Raw genomic sequence first — 11,617 nt, 5'->3', positions numbered from 1 at the left:
GTGGGAGGTAGTGGGTGGGGGGTGGGCAGTAGTCTATAAATTAGACCCAGTCCTTTCAGAGCAAGCAACACACAAAGTGCCGAAGAACTTGGCGATTCTAGCAACATCTCCGGAGCGGATGGACAGGTGACGTTTTGGATTGATTCAAGTAGGGAGAAAAAACTGGAGAAGAAGAAACGACAGGTTTAAGGTGAAGGGCAAAAGATTGAATAGGAATCTGAGGGGCAACCTTTTTCACACAGTTGTGAAGGGTGGTGGGCGTATGGAACAAGCTGCCAGAGGAGGTAGTTGAGGCTGGGACTATCCCAATGTTTAAGAAGCAGTTAGACAGGTACATGGATAGGACAGGTTTGGAGGGATATGGACCAAACGCTGGCAGGTGAGACTAGTGTAGCTGGGACATGTTGGCCGGTGTGGGCAAGTTAGGCTGAAGGGCCTGTCTCCACGCTGTATCACTCTGTGACTCTAAGAGGAACGCTGCCTGCCCCACTGAGTCACTTCAGCAAGTTGTTTGGTGTGTTTTTAGCTTGGGATTCTGGCATCTGCAGCCTCTTGTGTCGGTTTTCAGAGTGAGATTAGGGCAACACTTCTACGCGCAGAGTGGGGAGGAGGCGGATGAACGTTACAATTGATGCAAAGCCCACTGAACCGAGAGTTCAAATCTTAGCTTGGCCTAGCAAGATGGACAGTGGGCAGATAGGAATCAGATACAGGCAAGTTAGAAAACACATCTGCCATCTGTGGAATCCATGAATACAATGGTACGTGGGTAGCAGGGAACTGTAATAAACTGATATTGAGGTGGCCAGGGAGTTATTTACAGTATGATACGGGTAGCTATGGACGAGGTGACACACAGTCTCATATTTCGCTTGGGCAACTTACAGCCCAGCGGTATGAATATTGATTTCTCCAACTTCAGGTAACCCCAGCATTCCCTCTCTCTCTCTCTATCCCTCCCCCACCCAAGTCGCACCAGCTTCTCGTTCTCACCCAGCAAACAGCTAACAATGGCCCGTTTCCTTTACCATCGTTACTTTTTTGCACATCTTTCATTCATTGTTCTTTATCTCTCCACATCGCCCTCTATATCTCTCGTTTTCATTACACTGACTCAGTCTGAAGAAGGGTCTCGACCCAAAACGTCACCCATTCCTTCTCTCCAGCGATGCTGCCTGTCCCGCTGAGTTACTCCAGCATTTTGCGCCTGTGTAAGGTGACGTAATATTTTATATATATATATATATAAAATATAGTGACACATGGGTTATTTTAAGGGACTTTATTTAACATGGGTGTTAGGAAGCTGAATTCAGTTACACACAATGGAGAAGCCATATGTAAAATCACACTCAGTTAGTTGGGGAGCTATTAATAAGGCAACTCACAGGTAACTAGGCAGCTTAATATCAGGTAACAGCAAGGTAGTTTGGGAACTATATTATATAATAAAGTGATCTATATATACAGGTAGGAAGAGGGGGAGAGTTTATGTAACACTCAGGTAGTCAGGGATTGATAGATAAGGCGCACAAGTAATTAGAGAATTGTATATAAAATACAACGGCAACAACAAATACAAGGGCTGATTGTGTGTAGCCTGGTACAGTGGAGTAATGTGTAGGAAGGAACTGCACATGTTGGTTTAAGCTGAAGATGGACACAAAAAGCTGGAGTAACCCAGCGGGACAGGCAGCATCTCCGGAGAGAAGGAGTGAGTGACGTTTCGGGTCTGGAGAAGTTTTCCCGACCCATTCTTTCTCTCCACAGATGCTGCCTGTCCCGCTGAGTTACTCCAGCTTTTTATGTCTATTCACAGCGGGAGTAATTGTGGATTCAGGGAACAAACTGCAGGCACAGCAGGCTCCAACAGTTCACCTGCAGTGCTCGATGTTGAAATGTGTTCTTGCCGTTATAATTTCTAAAGTTTAGGGAAGATGTTAGTTCAGTTCAGTCCAATTTAGTTAGTTACGTGTACAGTGAAAAGCTTTTATTGCGTGCTATCCAGTCAGCAGAAAGACACTATATGATTACAATCGACTCAAAGAATGGGTCGACTGGGCTTATATTCACTGGAATTTAGAAGGATGAAAGGGCATTCTTATAGAAACATATAAAATTCATAAGGGATTCGACAGGCTAGATGCAGGAAAAATGTTCCCTATGTTGGGGGAGTCCAGAACCAGGGGTCACCGTTTACGAATGAGGGGTAGGCCATTTAGGGCTGAGATGAGGAAAATCTTTTTCACCCAGAGAGTTGTGAATCTGTGGAATTCTCTGCCTCAGAAGGCAGTGGAGGTCAATTCACTGGATGTTTAGATATCGATAGATAGAGGGAGTTAGATATAAGTCTTAGGGCTAACGGAATCAAGGGATACATGGAGATAAAGCAGGAATGGGGTACTGATTCTGGATGATCAGCCGTGATCATATTGAATGGCTGTGCTGGCTCAAAGGGCCGAATGGCCAACTCCTGCACCTGTTGTCTATGTTTCTATGTTCTAATGTTCGATATATGAAAAGGGGATAACGATTAGTTCAAAGCAAAGCCAGCAAAGTCCGATCAAGGATAGTCTGAGGGTCACCAATGAGGAAGTTAGCAGGTCAGGAGTGTTAGGCACTGATTTTACACTCCGACACCTTCACGATGCTGCAGCGTGCTTTCTGTGAGTGGCTGCTGACACGGGGCTGTGAGATGTGACTGCGTCCCTCGTCACAGGGCTCCAGGGTCTACTGCAGTGAAGCCGGGAGCGGAGGAGTGCAGCGATTGCATTTCCACACAGAGGGTGCTGGGCGTATGGAACAAGCTGCCAGAGGAGGTAGCTGAGGCTGGGACTACCCCAAAGATTAAGAAACAGTTGGACAAGTACATGGATAGGACAGGTTTGGAGGGATTTGGACCAAACGCAGGCAGGTGGGACTAGTGTAGCTGGGACATGTTGGCCGGTGTGGGCAAGATAGGCCGAAGGGCCTGTTTCCACGCTGTATCACTCTATGATTCTAATGGGAGGGGGCTTGGCTCTGGGAACATCATCTCCATCTCAAACCTTTCACCAGGACAGCCGACCCCTGATTACAGTGTCTGCCTTTACTTAAAGTAACACACAGCCCCGCCCTGGGTACACGGAGCATGACACAACCAGCCCCACAGGAATGTTCCCTGGGGGAGTAACCTAGGGAACAACAGTCTGACACAGGACTGACCCAGTCCTACAGCACATTCACGGTTCATAAGGTCATGTGAAAGGAGCAGAATTAAGCCATCAAGTCAACTCCGCCATTCAATCATGGCTGATCTATCTCTCCCTCCCAACCCCATTCTCCTGCCTTCTCCCCGTAACCTCTGACACCCGTACTATTCAAAAATCTATCTCTGGCTTAAATACATCCACTGACTTGGCCTCCACAGCCTTCTGTGGCAAAGAATTTCACAGATTCACCACCCTCTGACTAAAGAAATTTCTCCTCATCTCCTTCCTAAAAGAACGTCCTTGAATTCCGAGGCTGTGACCTCTTGTCCGAGACTCTCCCACTAGTGGAAACATCCTCTCCACATCCACTCTGTACAAGTCTTTCACTATTCTGCACGTTTCAATGAGGTCCCACCTCATTTTTCTAAACCTCAGCGAGTACAGGCCCAGCGCCGACAAATGCTCACATGGTCACAAACTGTACATCTTGTGTGTTTGAAGACCGGAATTCCACCAAGCGGTCGTCCTGTGAGGCGTGATGGGTGGATTCTCGGCCAGTGTTCTTGGTCGATCACTCCAGCTGCTGTTCGTTTAATGAATAAAGTGGTGTAAGTCATTGCACATCTGCTTGATGTCTTTCTGTTGCATCTGGTCGCATGTTGCCATCTCGTGCCGAGCTCTGGGCTGCCCCCCCCCCCCGTCCCCCCACCCCATGTGGTGTGTGTTGCAATGTAAATCGCCAAGTGTGTCCTCATTAGGGTTGCCAACTTTCTCACTCCCAAATAAGGGACGAAAGGTCAAGATACGGGACAAATCCCCGAAGGCAATTCGTTGACTGACTTGGCCGTGGCTGGGTGGATGATGAGTTGGCCCGGGCGCTGGACAGCACACAAAGCCCAGCCGGCGGGCCAGCTGAAGAGTTTCGGCCCAGGCCGCACAATGTCACACGCGTCCCATCCAACTCATGAACCGATGAAAGGGAGGGGTGGTGGTTGCGGCGGTCCAAAAGCTGGCCGGGCTGCCGACCGACGGGGCCACGGGCGAGGTGACTGCTGCTGCTGCTGCTGCACTCCATGGGCTGCACTACATCGGGACAGTCGAGGCGGGGCCGGTGCGGCGCTTCGACCAGACAGTCCCCTCGACCCGAGTAGTAGCAGCCAAATACGGGACAAGGGCGGTCCCGTACGGGACAAACCAATTTGACCCAATATACGGGATGTCCCGGCTAATACGGGACAGTTGGCAACCCTCGTCCTCGTTCTCACCGCGTCCGTCACACATCACACATCTTCACCGCCAAACTCATCGAGCGTCTGCAACACGAACGGATGATAAGTTGAGGCTCAAAATAGGGTGATTTCACGAAAGGTCACTGGAGCGTAGATCCGCACCCACATGACCGAAAATCTCAAGTGGAGGACATGCTAGACATCCGGTACATGTTAGTGGATGGGAAAACACGCACTTTCCCACCCGTTAAAAACATTGAAAACGGCCAGGTTTTGAGCTGCAATTTATTGTACCAGTCTGGGTGACCTGAGGCACAGCTACCTAGATTTACAGTTAAAAAAAAAGATAGAAACTAAGGTAAATTAAAGAGGGAGCTGAAGGTGCCAATCTAGCGGAAATGAACAGCAGACATTTGCCGTGGATATTTAAAGGTCCAAAATATCGGGAATTATCGCGTTTGCTCGCTGAATTTCATCAAAAGTAAGGCATTATTGACGTTTTCCCATCCACTAACATGCACTGGATGTCTAGCATGTCCTCCACTTGAGATTTTCCGTCACGTGGGTGCGGATCTACGCTCCAGTGACCTTTCGTGAAATCACCCTATACGCACTGAGTTCCCTCCGCACGTCCTCCCACTTTCCACGGGATCACTGCTTGTCTCAGCTTGTCTAATAGTTCACCACTGTGACAAACCTCCCACTCTGCAGGCAGCTTGTTACTGAGGCCTGAATAACAAGCACCTTGTTAGTTGACTCATTGTAGAGTAACTCAATCACCATGGTCATGAGGTCACAAATGATGGGAGCAAAATTAGGCCATTCGGCCCATCAGGTGCACTTCGCCGTTCAATCATGGCAGATCAGTCTCTCTCTCTCCCAACCCCATTCTCTGCCTCAGGCAGGTGGACGCTGGTTCTCTGGATACTTTGACGAGATAGCTAGATAGGGCTCTTAAAGGAAGTGGAGTCAGGGGATATGGGGAGATGATAGAACTTGTAGAAGAATGGGTACGACAGTTTGATCCAGATAAGCCCAAGTTGGAAGGGACTGCAGATCCACTTTCTGCTTCAATGTTTACACCGCATTCAGTTTTTCATTCTCATCTGTCCTCTGCACCTTCTCTATGAGACCATATTCTGCATGAGGATTTTCTGACCATCTGTATCTGTCCTTCCAAGTTTGGTTCTGAGAGTGTATCGCCTTGTCCTTTCCAGACACCCGCGACTAGGTGTTTAAAATATCCTGTCCCAAACATTCCCTTTAACCTTTGCCCTTCTCACCTTAAAGCTATTCCTGAATATCTTCAAGAAAGAACTGCAGATGCTGAAAAAAATCGAAGATAGACAAAATGCTGGAGAAACCCAGCGGGCGAGGCAGCATCTATGGAGCGAAGGAAATAGGCGACTCCTTCTCGACCCGAAACGTCGCCCATTCCTTTTCTCCAGAGATGCTGCCTCACCCGTTGAGTTACTCCAACATTTTGTGTCTACCTTCGATTTTACCCGCATCTGCAGTTCTTTCTTACATATAGATTTATAAAGCCGCAATATGACTTCCTGGCTCTTATGCTTGATGCCCTGGCTAATAAAGACTAGCAAAATGAAAGCATTCTTTATCACTCTATTCTTTACAACTTTAACACTCTATGCTTTGCCACTTTCAATGCTCTATGGACTTAGACCCCAAGATTCCTCTGTATATAAATGTTGTAAAGGGTTTTAACGTTAACTGTAAACATCCCCACTCACATTCGACCTAAAGTGCAACATCTCGCACCTGCTTGGATTAAACACCACCTGCCCTTTCACATATTTTGGACATCTCCCCATGGTGAAGGGGACAGTCATTAAATTGTTGCTGGAATTGAAAGGCCAAGCTCGGATGTTCATGGTTCCATCGAGGAGGACCTGGCTGGGTTAGATTGGGAGCAACCACTTGCAGGTATGTCTACAGCTGCAGATGGGGAAGCACACAAAAGCGGGATAGCAAGCGTTTAGTTGAGAGATACGGGGCAGAAACAGGCCCTTCGGCCCAACAAGCCGGCGATGCACAGGGGTAAATTACAGAAGCCAATTAACCTACAAACTTGCACGTCTCTTGGAGTGTGGGAGGAAACCAGGGCACCCGGAGAAACATCACGCGGTCACGGGGAGAACGTGCAAACTCCGTACAGACAGCACCCGGAGTCTGGATCGAACCCGGATCTCCGGCGCTGTGAAGCAGCAACTCTCCCGCTGCGTCACCGTGCCACGAACTTGTACCTGCCAGGGGAAAAGGAGGGAAGCAAGTGCTCTCAACGTGGAAGGATATAGAGGCTTGGATAAGGAGAGAATGGAAGCATTTGACAGGCACAGGCACCTACCTACAGAGAGGCCAGTTCAGTGTATGAGTAGGGAGACTGGATAGGCTTAACTCCCTGGAGGCTGAGGTGATCTTAGAGTGGTATACAAAATGAAGAGTGGCATAGATAAGGTGAATGGTCATGTGTAGGAAGTAAGTGCAGATGTTGGTTTAAACCGAAGATAGGCACAAAATGCTGGAGTAACTCAGTGGGACGTTCCGGGTCGAGACCCATTCCCCCGTTCCTTCTCTCCAGAGATGTTGCCTGTCCCGCTGAGTTACTCCAGCATTATGTGTCTACCTACGATTTATTTTACCAGCATCTACAGTTCCTACCACTACACGCTGTCCTTAGATTTCAGCCTTGGTTAAGATCAGCCCGTAGCAAGGGCCAGAGGTCAACTTTGGGTCTTGAGGGCGATGTCAACTCAATGGATGATTGGGAGTTAGGTCGAACACTACCCCTTCACCAAGTCTCCCAGACGGGCCCAGATAACAGCTGCCGCGATATTGCACACGAGCTCTGCACCTAGGCGTGGATTGGGCCATGGGGGTCACACAACAAAGAGACAAGCCCATCATCATCTCGAAGGTTGACACAAAAAGCTGCAGTAACTCAGCGGGACAGGCAGCATCTCTGGAGAGAAGGAATGGGTGACGTTTATGGGTCAAGACCCTTCCTCAGGCCCGACCCATTCCTTCTCTCCAGAGATGCTGTCTGAACCGCTGAGTTACTCCAGCATTTTGTGTCTTATCTTCGATGTAAACCGGCGTCTGCAGTTCCTTCCCACACATACAGTTCTGCAAATGTGGTCTCATCAACGTGACCCTGGTGATGTTACTTGAGTGGGACGCAGAAGCCCTTGACCGTCTTGTGTACAACGGCAGTTACTTAAAGATAGCGGAGTCAGGGGATATGGGGGGAAGGCAGGAACAGGGTACTGATTGGGGTGATCAGCCATGATCACAGTGAATGGCTCAAAGGGCCAAATGGCCTCCTCCTGCACCTATTGTCTATTGTCTACTCCTCTCAAAAGCCATGTCGACGCATCATGGAAATAGTTTTATCATCAAAAGGCAATAAGATTTGAATTTGTGGGTTTTTTTGACTGATCTTTGTTATTCTCTAGCATTTGTCTCTTCTCTTGTAGATATGTAGATTCACTGCACCTGTTGCCAACCTGACAGTGTACACGGGATTGTGCAGCTCACCTTGTTTCCCGAGCCCTTTCTCCTCTGACCTGGGCAATGGGGACATTTCCCGCTACTCACCCAGATACGTCCCGTTGCCCAACAGCGCCCCCCGCTCCTCACCCATTGGTGACGCCGTGGTCGCCAACCCAACACCGCACGGAAGGTGGAAGCCAAACACTGCCGCCTCCAGTCACTTGCCCTCAGCTGCTGGACCGTCGCCCGTGGCAACCAAGGCCCCTCCGAAATCCAAGATGGCCGCGTCCCTCAGCAGGTTTCTGAAACGGGGTTGCAGCAACTCGCCCGTCTTTGCCACGTTGTCGCCGAGGAGCATCTCACTGAGCAGCGGCAAGGTCCAACCCTTGAACGGTGACGAGAAACGACCACAGCTAAAGCCAAGGCGAGTGTCCAAGTAAGCAACTGCTTCTCCTTCATCCACTGTTTAAGAAGGGTCTCGACCCAAAACCTCACCAATTCCTTCCCTCCACAGATCCTGCCTCGCCCACTGAGTTTCTCCAGCATTTTTTTTGTCTACCTTGCACTGTTTAACCTTTTAGTATAGCCACAGATTAAAGAATGGCTCATTGGGCTAACGGAATCAAGGGATATGGGGAGAAAGCTGGAACAGGGTATTGATTTTGGATGATCAGCCATGATCATATTGAATGGCGGTGCTGGCTCGAAGCCGAATGGCCTACTCCTGCACCTAGTTTCCATGCTTCTATGACTGGGCTTATATTCACGGGAATTTAGAAGAATGAGAGGATATCTTATAAGGGTCTATAGGGTGATTTCACCAAAGGTCAAATAATCGTAGAGCCCCCCCTCACGTGACCGAAAGTTTTAACTGGAGGACATATGTCAGATCGGTACATGTTAGTCAATGGGGAAACACGCTCTTTCCCACCCGTTAAAAACATGGAAAACGGCCGATTTCTGAGCTTATCGGGAATTATCGGGTTTGCTCGCTGACATCAAAAGTAAGTTAATTCCACTTTTGATGAAATTCAGCGAGCAAACGCGATAATTCTATTTTGGATCTTTAAATCTCCACGGCAAATGTTTGCTGTTCACTTCTGCTGTTTTCTACCTTCACCCTCTTGGGCCTGAAAATTAGAACGGTCACCCCGACTGAGAGCTCAAAAATCGATATCTTATAAAGGTCTATATCTTATGGACTCTGGGCTTAGCTGCCAGAAACAAAATAAAAATCTTAAGGGATTGGACAGGCCAGATGCAGGAAAAATATTCCCCATGTTGGGGGGAGTCCAGAATCAGGGGTCACAGTTTAAGAATAAGGGGTAAGCCATTCAGGACTGAGATGAGGAAAAACTTTTCCACACAGAGAGTTGTGGATCTGCGGAATTCTCTGCCAGAGAAAGCAGTGGAGACGAATTTGTTGGATGTTTTCAGGGGAGAGTTAAATATAGCTCCTGCACCTATTGTCTCCAAATTAAACTAAACTGAACAACTTATCCTGAATGGGCTCTGGGGTTTACCTCAAGCGTTTGTTCTCTCTGATTTCTGTTCCTGCAGCTTTTTCCAAATAAAGGTCGATGGCCCATCCGATTGCAGAATTTATCCCATCGACTCGGAGGAGGAGGAGGAGGAAAAGGAGGAGAGCCAGCACAGCGGCAGAGACTCCACGAAGGAGCTCATCTGTCCTTGGGAGCAAGTGGTGGAGGAAAGCAAAGCTGGATGAGCAGCGGTGGGCTTGAGGCCCATGGATCCCTGACATGCCCAAGATCTCTAGCGGCCTTCATGTTGGTAGAAGCAAGCCGTGTTCTGCAGCTTCATTGGCGACTAGTTCAAAGGACCAGCCAGGCACGGAGGTAGACAAAAATGCTGGAGAAACTCAGCGGGTGAAGCAGCATCTATGGAGCGAAGGAATAGGTGACGTTTCGGGTCGAGGCCCGAAACGTCACCTATTCCTTTGCTCCATAGATGCTGCCTCACCCACTGAGTTTCTCCAGCATTTTTGTCTACCTTCGATTTTTCCAGCATCTGCAGTTTTTTCTTAAACAGCCAGGCACGGAGCATCATTTATGTCTCTAATCCTGCAGTCACCTCTGCGTTTAACAATTGTCAACCTTCAAGATTTATTCCGCTCGATAGAGCAGCTTCTGCTCCTAAATTTAGTTCACCTGGGATGACCAAACTGCAGGCCACGTCTTTGGTCACACTCTCACTGAAGTAAAACAGTTGTTAAACACTTTAACTCCCTCTCTCATTCCCACATTGACCTCTCTGCCCTGGGCCTCCTCCATTGTCATAGTGAGGCCCAGCGCAAATTGGAGGAACAGCACCTCGTATTTCGCTTGGGCAGCTTACACCCCAGCGGTATGAATATTGACTTCTCTAACTTCAAGTAACCCTTGCTTTCCCTCTCTCTCCATCCCTCCCCATTCCCAATTCTCCTACTAGTCTGATGGTCCTCATTTACATTTTATCTCTGTTTGCTTTGTTGTTACCTTCTCCCAGCTAACAGTGATCTATTCTACATTTTCTTGATCCCCATCTCCTTTGTCACGTTTTCACACCATACCTTTCCTTATCTCTGTATCTCCCTCTCCCCTGATTTAGTCTGGAGACCCGAAATGTCACCCATTCCTTCTCTCCCGAGATGCTGCCTGTCCCGCTGAGTTACTCCAGCATTTTGTGTCTATCTTCGGTTTAAACCAGCACCTGCAGTTCCTTTCTACAATAAAACAGTTGCACTGCTGGAGGAACTCAGCCGGTCAGGCAGCATTTGTGGAGGGAAATAGAGTTTGCGTCGGGAGGTCATGTCTCAGTTGTATAAGTCGTTCGTGAGGCCTCATTTATAGTATTGTGTTCCGTTCTGGGCACCGTGTTATAGGAAAGATGTTGTCAAGCAGGAAAGGGTACAGAGAAGATTTACGAGGATGCTGCCAGGACTAGAGGGTGTGAGCTATAGGGAGAGGTTGAGTAGGCTGGTCCCTATTCCATGGAGCGCAGGAGGATGAGGGGTGATCTTATCGAGGTGTATAAGATCATGAGAGGAATAGATCGGGTAGACTCACAGAGTTTCTTGCCCAGAGTAGGTGAATAGGTTTAAGGTGAAGGGGAAACAATTTAATAGAAATCTGAGGGGTAGCTTTTTCACACAGATGTGAAGGGTGGTTGGTGTATGGAATGAGCTGCCAGAGGAGGTAGTTGAGGCTGAGACTATCCCAACATTCAAGAAACAGTTAGACAGGTACATGAATAGGACGGGTTTGGAGGGATATGGACCAAACACTTGCAGGTGGGACTGGTCTAGCTGGGACATGTTGGCTGATGTGGGCAAGTTGGGCTGAAGGGAATGTTTCCACGCTGTATCACTCTATGACTCTTCTTCATGACTCTTCTGGGTCAGTGATGAAGGATGCTGCCTGAAACACAGTCAATAGATCATCTTTCAACAGAGTTCCATGCTATGCTGATGACAATGTAACGATGCTTTCTTATACCCTGTTTTGTCTAAACACAGTCACAAAATAGAGTCACCTCAGCATCTTTCAAGGGAGAGGGTGAATGGGTTTCGACCCGAAACGTCACCCATAGAGATGCTGCTAATTACTCCAGCATTTTACAATCTTCGTAACGATGCTCGCCTTCGATTTCTTATAACCTTTGTTTATAAACTTGTAGGACTAAACTATT

Source organism: Leucoraja erinacea, chromosome 23 (genome assembly GCF_028641065.1).
Source record: "Leucoraja erinacea ecotype New England chromosome 23, Leri_hhj_1, whole genome shotgun sequence".
NCBI lineage: Eukaryota > Metazoa > Chordata > Chondrichthyes > Rajiformes > Rajidae > Leucoraja > Leucoraja erinaceus.
Note: the sequence above shows the minus strand (reverse complement) of the source record.